We start from the raw sequence: 12,695 nt of genomic DNA, 5'->3' as shown, positions 1-12,695 counted from the left end.
TCGCAAATCCTTCAGTCTATGTACACATCGTTCATTCATTATTACGGTCGTTTGTATAATAGAATATACGAATAATCTTAATTGCAATTGTAACTAAGGACTATCTTTCCATGTATCATGGTGAATGTTTTCAGGTTGTTCGCAAAAGCGCTTGTTTGCAATCATTCAGAGAAAATGCTTGGTCTAATAGGCCCCTTACTGTAGAGCTTATTGCTTAAAGGGGATCTGTCACTAGGTTTGTGCTGCCTTAAATGAGGGCAGAATACACTAGTGACAGAAATGCTGAAGAGATCGGTGTATTACTTATATAATTCTGTCCTGCTAATATGCAGGAGAATTGGATTCTTGCCAAACCCCTCCCCCCGCCCTCCAACTACTTATTGACGGTTGACTCCCTATACACAACATGGATAGATAACTGCCACTGCTGGTTGGCGGAGTTTTCTGCTTCTCATGTATATTGAGGACTACTGAGCTCATGCTCATAAGGAGGACTACTTATTGTCCATGTTATTCAGGAGGATATCAATCTGTTCAACTTCTCTGTCCCTAGTTTATGCGATCCTTACATAGGACAGCATAAACCTACTGACAGAGTCTCTTTAAAGAGTTAACGTTAAAGTGAACTGGACCATCAAGCAATAGAAGGCGGCCACCTAGTCTGCTAGTCTGGAAGATGACACCAGGATGCACTATAGGAAGAAGACAGAGACAGTGTGATCTTACGGGCAGAGTTTTGCGGGCTCCTGGCATTCCTAAGGACTTGTTAGCATTGCCAAGATCTACACGTACAGTCCATCAAGGATGTCGGGCTGCAACTCCTGACAGTAGTAGATGTGGCGGATGCAGACTAGTCACAGTGATCACCAGCAACACATTTCCCAACAGTAACAAAAAGGGAGAAAGACAACTGCAGGTGATGCACTGACTAATCCATGTTCCCTGTGGTATGGATTCTAGCATAGACCCCATCCATCACTATCCACCCCTGATGGATGGTCTCACAGTGCAACAAGATGTATCCATGTGTGGGCATTCACACAGTGTAACTACTGCACATGGCCACCCTGAGCTGTGAGGTTACTCTCACCCTGTTGCAGTGTATGTTTGTGTACGTGGAAGGCTTCCATTGTATCAATTATATCTATGAGCTTCCATTCACTTGTCCGTCTCTTACACATCAGATGGAAGGGTGCAGCGGACTCTGCTACCTCATACTGTGACATCCAGGAAAAGAAATATATATTGCATTGTATACTTTTTTTAACTGCATTGAAATTAGTTTGTATATAATTTCTCTCTGAATTCTCTATGTATGTGTTCAATTTTAGTTGACCTTTAAAGGGGCACTCCAGCAAAAACTTTTTCTTTTAAATTAATTGATTTTAAAAAGTTATATAGATTTGTAATTTACTTCCCTATATGTCCTATCTCAGGGTTGCATAAACTAGTGAAAGAGAAGCTGAACAGAATGATGTATCACTTACATTGTTCTGTGCAGCTGATCCAGAGATATCCTCCTGAATAACATGGACAATAACTAGTCCTCTCCATTATGTGCATGAGCCCAGTAGTCCTGGATATTCATGAGCTCCAGCAAACTTTTCCCACCAGCTGCTCATTGGTTATCTATCCATCCTTTGTATAGGCAGTCAACTGTCAATGAGCAGCTGGAGTGCGGAGGGAGTGGTGAATCACATTCTCCTGCATATTAGGAGAACGGCTAAACAGAATGATGAAAGTAGTACGCCGATCTGTTCAGCATTTCTGTCACTAGTTTTTGCTGCCCTCTTTAAAGGCACCATACACCTAGTGACAGATTCCCTTTAAGTCTCATTTGGAGCACTGGACCTTTTAATTAAAGTAATCCCTTCTTTTATTGCATACTTTGGACCCTACGTTTGCTGGCCCCCAAATCTTCTTTCAATAAAATGCTATTTTCCTCCTTCCATAGATAGGTTTAACCTTGATCACCTTTTTGCAGAGCATAGTTATTACCTGGGTCAATACAGATACATGTATACAGGTATGTTCATTTTTCCAATTACTATCACTTTCATGCATGTCTCTAATCCCTGTAGATAGAAAACTCTTCTGAAGTGGAATTTCATCAGTCTTATTTTGCTTGTGTTGGTTTTATAGGCTTCTGTTTGCTTTTCCTTAACAATACACAGAAGACCAAAACCTACTGTATACAGTACAATGATCTGGTTGCTAGGAGTAAGCTGCTCATTGGTGCCCATACACATTGGGTTAAAGGTGATGGTAATGGCTATTTACAAGAAAAACAATAATTCCTCAGGGATAGTCAATAAAGAACGATCGTTTTATTATCAATTTTTATCCAATAACTTCTGGGCCAGGAATAATATTACACCTAAGAATATTCCCAGAAAAATCATTTATCATTTATCCGGTGTCATTGATCATATTCAGAACTGTAATGGACAATATGGAGTTGAGAACGTTCATTCATTAGTTGTTTAACCATCAACCTACTTCAATCTAATGTGTGTGGCCACCTTAAAGGGAAACCTCTGCCCTCCTGGGCCTCTCCTATGTTCATCTGTAGCCCTGCCTGACCATCTAGCCCAAAGCGCTTCAGGTTTCTTGGTTAGGCAGTTCTGCTAGAGGGGATAAAGGGGTCCACCTGCTTTGTTAATGCCTCAAATTCACCAAAACCCAATTATCATAATAAAAGACGTAATTCTTCACGGTGGAGCAAAGCATTTGTATAAGGTACCATTGAATACTGAATTACAAGTTTCGTTTAGCAGTTGCAGTAAATATATATGGTCAATGGTGCTGATAGTTACCCCGTAAAACTTGCCATACCCATGCCATTTCTATTGACCAAAGGCTCCTTTAGCTATTTCTCCTGATCCCCCCCATATACAGGAACACTCCACTCAGTAAAGCATTAGGGAGACAAGCCACTGTCGGACACCTCTTGGGTAGCTAAAATTAAACATGCCCATCCTGCTCTCCACTGATATCATCTGTCTGGAGAGATTCAGGAGGCCCTTAACTAAATTGACCACTTTGGTCAGATTATGTCTAATGTGAATGATGACCTTAACACTCAAATGCCCTGGGGTCTGAGGACTCATGGGATATTTGGTATAGTGCTGGGGTATGAAAAAGTCTGGGTGCTAGTAGGTAATGAAGTTTGGAACTCCTGGAGTGTTGGTAAAATATCAATGCTGGAAAGTGATAAAGTATGGGTGCTGGAGTGTGGTAAAGTATGGGTGCTGGAGTGTGGTAAAGTATGGGTGCTGGAGAGTGGTAAAGTATGGGTGCTGGAGAGTGGTAATGTATGGGTGCTGGAGAGTGGTAAAGTATGGGTGCTAGAGAGTGGTAAAGTATGGGTGCTGGAGTGTGGTAAAGTATGGGTGCTGGAGAGTGGTAAAGTATGGGTGCTGGAGTGTTGGTAAAGTATGGGTGCTGGAGTGTTGGTAAAGTATGGGTGCTGGAGAGTTAGTAAAGTATGGGTGCTGGAGAGTTAGTAAATTATGGGTGCTGGAGAGTGGTAAAGTATGGGTGCTGGAGTGTGGTAAAGTATGGGTGCTGGAGTGTTGGTAAAGTATGGGTGCTGGAGTGTTGGTAAAGTATGGGTGCTGGAGTGTGGTAAAGTATGGGTGCTGGAGAGTGGTAAAATATCAATGCTGGAAAATGGTAAAGTATGGGTGCTGGAGAGTTAGTAAAGTATGGGTGCTGGAGTGTTGGTAAAGTATGGGTGCTGGAGTGTGGTAAAGTATGGGTGCTGGAGAGTTAGTAAAGTATGGGTGCTGGAGTGTTGGTAAAGTATGGGTGCTGGAGTGTTGGTAAAGTATGGGTGCTGAAGTGTTGGTAAAGTATGGGTGCTGAAGTGTTGGTAGAGTATGGGTGCTGGAGTGTTGGTAAAGTATAGATGTTGGAGTGTTGGTAAAATATCGGTGCTGGAGAGGGGTAAAGTATGGGTGCTAGAGGGTTGGTAAACTATAGGTGCTGAAGTGTTGGTAAAGTATGGGTGCTTGAGGATTGGTAAAGTAGAGATAGAGCTTACAGAGGTGTTGGCAGAGAAGTGTTTGTCTAGTGAGGGGTCCTGGTGTCTGAGGGGTTGTATCTTTCATAGACAAAGCTGTCTAATTGTGAGCATTTTGCTCCAGATAATTGTCAGCAGAAGAGGCCAATCTGTGAGAGAAATGCTATTTTACATACAAAGACTACCTCCCCCATGCCCATCTTCCAGTACAAGTAGAGCCATTCATCTGATGCCAATGCTCTTACTAGCTTTGATCAAACAGAGCATTTTTCTCATGACAACTCCCCTTTAAAAGAAGAAAGTCAATTCCATCGCTTTCCATCTAATGGCTTCAGCACATTGCAATAAGACAGCTGCACCGAGAAACCAGACCAGAGCACATACTCGGCAAACCTCTGATTTAATACCACAAATCTGGGACATCACTCCAGAGACTGCCATAACCTAATTCAGCAAATAATCTACCTTGGTAACATTTGAGGGTCTTCCCTTATGTTCACAGCTGTATGATACAACCACCTGCCATCCCAATAAGTGATGGAGGTAATAAGCCGGTCATAATGAGGCTACGGCCTGGATCTTGTACACTTTGCAAGAGATCACAACTGCAGTAGCCGGAGGATTTGCAGATGTTTCTGTATGGGAATAGCCGGAGAGGACATCTCAGGCTGCTGCCGTCATATAGTGCAGGTCAGCCGTTGCCAGCTCTAAATGAGTGATGGTTTTAATATCATATAAAACATATCCCATTCTCCAGCCACCACCAGCAGAATAGTCAGTTTACACCACAACAACACGGGCACTAGTGACGGCAGCTGTGGATACCTGGTCTATTAGGTCTAATGATAGGTAATTACCGTTTCTTTAGGTGTATCATAAATTTTCACATTTTAAAAAGTTTATGTGAAGGAGGGTAATGTTATGTCCCTGATGAAGGGGTATGGGACCCTGATACACGTTGGACTCAAAATAAACACTGTTTGTATAATGGTTTTATAGTACATACAGTCATACGAGCGGAGGTATCGGAGAAATGGATAGAAGTACTTGTACACCAGCCGTGCCGTGGATCGGCCATTGGAGAGCTTCTTTGCACAAGATCCTGGCATGGGGGAGGAATGGGATCTGAACTCCTCTCCTTGGTGTGAGTACTATGATTTGATTTTAATATTGATGCTATTCCCCAATGTCTCCTTTGTATGTTTCTATATTCATATTTTATTTGAATAATTCCTATTTTACCATCTATTAAAAACATCTGTTCTTAAGGGAAAACTCACTTTAAAAACTATAGTTTCCTATGTGAATTCTTCCAACTGAATAACAGAAGATCATGCTGTGTCACATGGCAATGATCCGAGGATGCGCTGGGCGACAACACCGATTCTTCCTTACCCTCTGTATTATGTTGTTCACTGAATCTCCTTGTGATGATTGGTTGCCCCCATACATTTATCACTGCCTCTTTATATACCTATTAATAGGTATAATAGCTATAGGTACCTATAAAAAACAACCTATAGGAGAGACAACCAGCTTGAATTAGGATATTAGGACCCACATAGGAACCCTCCTTGGAATGTCCCACTAAAATCTCACTTTTGGGCAGCATTTGAATAAACCCTGCACTTTTGTGCCCTTGTTCAAGGAATTATCCAGAAAAAAATAAGTTTGAAATATATGTCCTCCCTATGGTGTATGAGAGTCTGACATGCACATTGCTACACAGGGCACTGTGTGAAGCCTTAAAGGGAAACTACTAGCAGGTTAGAAAAATCTAACCTGCCCATATGTCCCTATAGTGCACGAGGCGCTGAAGACGAAGGTAATTTTCTTACCCTCATCCTTGGCACTATTTCAATGATCAAAGGAGTTTAATCCCTATGCTAATAAGTTGTTTTGGTGCACTGGGGGCAATACATCCCCAGCCGGCCCACCCCTCCTATTGAATACAAGCATAGCGGGACAGCCAGGACAGTAGTCCTGCCCCCAGTGCAGTGATACACCCCCAGGAAGCCCACCCCTCCCAATAAATACCAGCAAAGTGGGCCAGCCAGGGTGGATCGGGGTATTCCCACCCCCAGTGAACCAAAATGCTTCATTAGCATAGGGAATAAAGCAGCCATGTTTTGTTTCATTTTTTATCCTGTATGATAGAGATGCGTAAAGGCAACGAGACTTCTGGTCCTAGGTGATAATGCGATGCCAATAACTGGCTCCAGATGAGAGCTGTATTTTATTCTCAGCAATGGGGCCCCCTCAACTCCAACAGTACCAGGGACCTGACCCAATAATAGGGCCAAGAAATCCAGGAGAAGACAACTTTATTTGGAACTATGGTGAGGTGATAACCCAATCACCATAATAGACTCAATGACAACCTTCTCGTTGTTGAGATGGCTCCAACCAACCAAGTGGAATGAGCCAATGACAGGTGTCACTGCTCAAATACCAAACCAGGTAGCCCACTCTAGACCCTCATGATAAATAGGGTAAATATAAGTAAATGTCAGATTCTCAGGTGGCCTGTGTCTTCTTCGGATGGTTTTTGGAGCTGAAGCAGCATCATTTTAGAGATGCCCTATATACTGAATGACAGCCGCAGCCAGGTTCTTCTGTGCCGAGATTCTCACTTTGGAGAATAATAACCATTGTTGCAACCATATCAAGCCTGAACAAAAGAAAATACACAGACTTAGAGGATATCAAGGGAGCTTGACTATAATTACAGCTGTTGATCCTTAATATCATTGTGTAAAGCACTCAAAGCCCTTTCAAACACCACTATAGAAAAGAGCTGTATTTACTATGAAGGATTACAGAGACACACAACAAGCCTGGGGCGTTCTAGTTCAAAGGCAACTGAAAAATGGCTTCTTGTATATTCCATATATTATGGGAAAACAAGAGAAATTGGTCGGGCCACCTTCGAACACCACTCTCGTTTTTTAAGGCAAAATTTTGTACAATTTTAGGCTGGGTTCACACTACGTTTATTTCAGTCAGTATTGTGGTCCTCATATTGCAACCAAAACCAGGAGTGGATTGAATACACAGAAAGGCTCTGTTCACACAATGTTGAAATTGGATGTGGATTGAAAGTGGATGGCCGTCACTTAATGGCAAATATTTGCTGTTATTTTAAAACAACGGTTGTTATATTGAAATAATGGCCGTTATTTACTGTTATATGGCTGCCATCCACTCAATTTCAACATTGTGTGAACAGATCCTTTCTGTGTTTTTAATCCACTCCTGGTTTTGGTTGCAATATGAGGACCACAATACTGACTGAAATATACGTAGTGTGAACCCAGCCTTAACAGGGTTTATCTAACCTAAACCTTTATGGCATTTCTCCATATCCCAGGAATTTCTGCAACTATCCATGGAGAGGAGACATCAGCAAACTTGCCAGAAGTTTTGGTTCACATGAACCTGAACAATCGTGATTTGAATCCCGCTGTCTGGAGGAGGTGGATGCAGCCAGAGGACTGCCTATAAAACATGGGTACAGCCTATGGTGTCGAGATCCACTGCTAATCCGGAAGTTCGGGTCTCGGTTTGGGGTTTCGGTTAAGGTGCGTGAATACAGAGACGCAATGACTGTATTGCATGTGGCCCCTATTGGAATCAATCGGGGTCACACGCTTTGCTATATCATTGTGTCTCCGTATCCATGAAGACCCAAACTTCTGGATTAGCAGTGGATCTCACTGTTTGTCTGGAAGCAGTTTATCATGCCTTTAAATATTTAGATTTTGGCCTATTACAGGGGTTGTTCAAGATTAGAAAACCATAGTTGTTTGTTCCAAAACAGCGCCACACCTGTCTACAGGTTGTTTGTGGTAGTGCAGCTTAGGGCCATTCACTGTACCTGCAATACCAATATACAACTTAGGGACAGGTGTGGCGCTGTTGTTGAATAAAGCAGCCATGGTTATCTTATCCTGGATAGCCCCATTAAATGTTGGCAAGTATGCATTGTGACAGCTGACCATCAATCTAATCTGGATGAAACTCCTGTTATCAATTTAGGTAAAACAATGGCCACATCAAAACTCAAAACAGCCCATATATTGGTAAAGAATTTAAAAAAAAAATACATTTATGGAAAGATAGCCACGTTTAACTTTAGAGTAGAACAAATAGCCATTTAAGAGAGTAGGAGAAGAGGGAGCAATCCAAATTGGTTGGTCCAGTCCCTTTTGTACTGGGTGGCAGGACTGTTAGCCAATAGCGGTGAGAGCAATTGGCTTAAAGGGCTGATCCAGTGTTCGAAAAACATGGCGACCTTCTTCCAGAGACAGCACCACTGTTGTCTCCAGTTTTAGTGCAGGTTTTAAATCTCAGTTCCATTAAAGGGAATGGAGCTCAATTGCAAACCGCATCTGAACAGGAAACTAGGGTCATGTGGTCTTTGGAGAAGAAGTGGCCATTTTTTTCTATTTCTGAATAATCCCTTTAAGGCTTATGGAAAAAGTGAAGGGTGTGTGTTCTGTGGGTCTATTTATTATGTATGCCATTGACAAGGGCAAACCCAACAAGCATGACCCATCCCTAATCTCTTGACTTGATGACCCAACCCAGCAGTTGTGAGTGATAACTAATATGGTATCAAAAGTCTTATCCACAAAATGTACACCAGTAAAGCCAGTATGGTTCCCACGACACAGAGGTTCTGTTATTTCATTGTAACATCCTATAATAGAATTCTTGATTCATGGCGTCCAACTCAATTTAATCACTACACAGGAGACATAAAGCAAAATCTAGAGCACATCCATTCCCGGCACATAATGATCTGCTAGCGTACACACACCGACGCCTCGGGAGTGTGAAGGGATGCACGGGGATTCATTGGATTCCTTGTGGTTTTATAAGGTCACTTGATAGACATCCACTTCACGTTGTATCACCGATACGTCTTTGGTAGCCAAATTGTTTTTGAAAAGTGTATTTTTTTTTTTTTTTTTTTTTTTAAATTAGATCTGCGGCACAGAACCAATGCGCCTCTAATCCCGGGGGAACCAGACATGATGTACAGTAGTTAAGGAGCCCTGACATTGACCTATACCTCTGGCTTTGCAATCATTTCAAGAATTTACCGAGCAGGAATCCCTGGGGCTGAACTGGAAGAACTGGACTGGTTATCAGAGGGAACACACACAGACCTCTGTCCACACTGCCTAGAGCTTAGGTTTCACTACAATTAGACTTCACAAACATTTGAATGACTTGAAAATATCAGTTTCTGTTAGTAAAACAACATGGAAGAGGTAATACAATCAAGTTATAGAAGAGAGAGAAGAGAGTTCGGGTATTGTTATATAAGTACAGTAGTAAGCACTGTAAAAACTTAGCTGCTTTCTTCTAGAAACAGCACCTCTCTTATCCTTGGTTTATGTAGCTGCTCAACTCCAGTAAAGTTAATGCAGCCAAGTTGTAATGCCACCTGAGGACGTGTGACAGTTTTTTTTTTTTTTTTTGACAGGTGTCAGTAAAATAGGCATAGAATTCTCACTGGTGCCTCCTACTGGAGGTCGCTACCCTGTAAAGTACTAGGAAGCGGACATGCCGAACAGTTCTCTGAACCCGAACAATTGGCACTAGACTCCCGGCGGCTGCAGAGGTTAGATGCAGCCCTAGGGCTACCAGAAAAACATGGAGCAAAAGGATCAGTGATTAGTATATGGATGTGCTACCATGTCTGGTTTTTCTCCCTAGAATATCATTTGATATATTCTGTCCCCTCTTTTTTGCCTTGGTGTAGCACTCCTCGCCCACCCGGGTGGTTTTAGCTTTCCTCAGTCTTTTGGCTTTTGGCTTTTTTCCATTTTGCTTCTGCTCTGTGTGGTATTGGTCCCATGCGGCGGCCATTGTTGTTTGCGGCACGTTGTCTGGGGGTGGGGTGGCTCAATGCTAAGGGATGCCATGTGTAGCAGCATTGGGGCTGCTGGACGACTGGGTCACTCCTCCATCTGGCGTCCTCGTTGTTACGATGGTGGTCACCACATGGGGCTGTACCATTTTTTAGTTAGGTACCCGCACAAATCAGGAACATTGAAGCAGAATGTGCACTTATGTCCTTTGATGTAACTAACTCCTGATGTTAGTAGTATATAGTGCTGAGAAACAAAAGGATCAGTAATATGGATGTGCTACCATGTCTGTTTTTTTCTCCCTAGTGTATCATGGATGTAACCTATGGCTGTATCCATGTTTTCCAGGCCTCCTCAGGGAAGCATGCAACTTCTCCAGCTGCCGGGAGTCAAATGCCAATCGTTTAGGTTAAGAAAACATTGCCGAACCTGAACATTTTGTCATGTCCCCTCAACACTACCTGTAAATTAATGTTTGCCCATCAAAAGAGCCTTCAAACATGGTTAGGGATTATTAACCAAATCAGAACCTTCAAACACTACCCCTCCCACATCAAAGGCCTCTCATCCAGTCAACAAGCCCCACGCTCTATACTGATGAAGCAAGAACCTGAAACAGCTATCTATAGATGGGTATATATCCCGTAGAGCATTGCCTTGGCTATAAGCCTCCCTAAACCAGCTGGTGGTCTCCAACACAGAAAGAATACCCACCAAGAACCTGTGAAACACTGTAACTACATACCGGTCTACCCCTCTGCAGTACATCACTCACAGTATATGTGCCCAATGGAGACAGTAGATAATTCTGGTTAGTTGGTTATAGAGAATACAATGAAGAGCGGAAGCCATACAGGACTTCAGAAGTTGGCCTAAGGTCACCTGAACATTCTAGAAAAGCCATCTTCAGAGAGAGTTGTAAACTAATGAAGTGGGGTCCTCCATTCAGGATTCACTTTGGAGGGCCACACTATTTATGAACAACCCATTATTCCCTATGGGCGGGGTGTAATACCTGTTTTGTCCATCAGTGGTGCTGCAAAGGATCAGATATACCCATGAAATCCGTTTATAGTCAGCACTTTTCTAAGAAGAAGGCACATCTGCTGTACACTACTGCCTACTGGGTTTGAACCTGAGGCAGCGGGTACTTTATTCCTACAGCTCCTTGAGTGGTCATGAGGACCGGAGTGGAGCTTTATCATCCTGTATTACGATGTAACACATTTCTATCGGCTTATGGAATGACTATGCAATGTAACAGCCAGCTGGTCAGATCTAATGATACAATTTGGCTGCGGTGTAGCAGAAGCCATCCTTTCCAAATTGAACAGAGAACTGCACTGGCATAGCTCTTTAGTCCATCTTGTTTTACAAATCACAATGATCAATCCTGCAATGTATTTAACACATGCATTCACCTTTGGTAAACCCCTAGTAAAACATTCATTACTATGAATTGGTTTCTATGGTCTAATGAAAGGGAACCTTGGTCCTGAACATGTTTTCTCAACAGCGCACCATGAGGACTGACATGGTATTACAAGTAAAATATATCAATGGTATAAACATCTTTGAACACAATAATAATACAGTAAAGTGATAATGGGCTATCCGATGTGTGTTCTATCTGAACAACCTAACACTGAAGCTGATAGTGCTGTTTCCTGCATAAATTAGCATAAAAATTGATAAAATGCGAATGTAACACCTACTAATGTGCAGAAGTCTAGATGTTATAAGGAAAACAGGTCTCCACTACTAGCTCAGCTCAGATGCCACTTATACAAGATATATGTATAAGTGGGACAGTGGTGGGTGATGCGGCACAAATGCATTGATTTACTTATATTACAAGCCTAGTAGTGAAGAAAAAGACACTGGACAATCTTATACAGGTCAATGGAAACGTATACAACCCCCAAGGCAAGTGATCTTCCTAGATTGACGGACTTTCCTGTATATTTTTTTCAAACCAATATGTTCATAGTTAATATCATATATATTATTTATCAATAAGCCCTGGTATTTGGTCATTCAGAAACATGGTTTGGTGAATATAAGAGCCAGCTAGAAGGGTCTGAAACACATTGGCATTAGTGATTTTGCACGCAGCTCTAAGATTTTTACATTGAGTGGCAGCAGTTAGTGGAGACAGTGCCCCTCTGCTGCCACAAATGGCTTTGCTGGGAACTGCAGGGCTGCTCAAGCCCCAGCCCCTACTTAGTTACATATTGCTAGTGCTGCTGCATGCAGCATCAGTGATACTGTGCCTCCTTGTATCTCCATTCTCATACATGTTAACATTAAAAGAGACATTACAGTTGGAGAAGCTGTCTGTGTCAGTAGCGCCACAGCCATTAACCACATTCGCTCTGTTACAGAGTGCCATGCCTGCATTGTCTATTCTACTGCTAACATGCAGTACAATAGACATACAAGAAGACTCCGTATCACTGACACTACAAGCAGCAGAGCTAGAAACCAGGGCATAAGCATCCCTGCAGTTCCTGACACAGCCACTGGTGGCAGCAGAGGGCTGTGTATTCGTCACTGCTCCCACTCAATGCAAAAATGCAGGCGATTTTAAGAAACTTTGTAATTGGGTTTATTACCCGAACAATGCATTTTTATCATGAAAAAGAAGTTTGAAGCTCTCCCCCCATCTTCATGGTTCTCTTATGGAAAGGAGAGGGGTTGAGGGAGATGAGGCACCAAAACAGGACAACAAAGAGTTAATTTACAGCTACATCACCAGGCCATCTCCTCTGAGGTCAGCACTGACCTCT

The 12,695-nt window shown here is 42.5% G+C and overlaps 1 long non-coding RNA gene across 1 annotated transcript; it reads left to right on the top strand.

Moving 5' to 3' along the window:
• The first annotated feature begins 1,954 nt into the window (after positions 1-1,954).
• Positions 1,955-9,299, top strand: LOC138769660 (uncharacterized). The gene is made up of 3 exons (XR_011359275.1): positions 1,955-2,026; positions 5,024-5,168; positions 9,014-9,299. It is a non-coding gene; the product is annotated as an uncharacterized lncRNA (long non-coding RNA).
• The last annotated feature ends 3,396 nt before the right edge of the window (positions 9,300-12,695 follow it).

The sequence above is a fragment of the Dendropsophus ebraccatus genome, chromosome 12 (genome assembly GCF_027789765.1).
Source record: "Dendropsophus ebraccatus isolate aDenEbr1 chromosome 12, aDenEbr1.pat, whole genome shotgun sequence".
Taxonomy (NCBI): Eukaryota; Metazoa; Chordata; class Amphibia; order Anura; family Hylidae; genus Dendropsophus; species Dendropsophus ebraccatus.
Note: the sequence above shows the minus strand (reverse complement) of the source record. Positions and strands in the feature narration are given on the sequence as shown.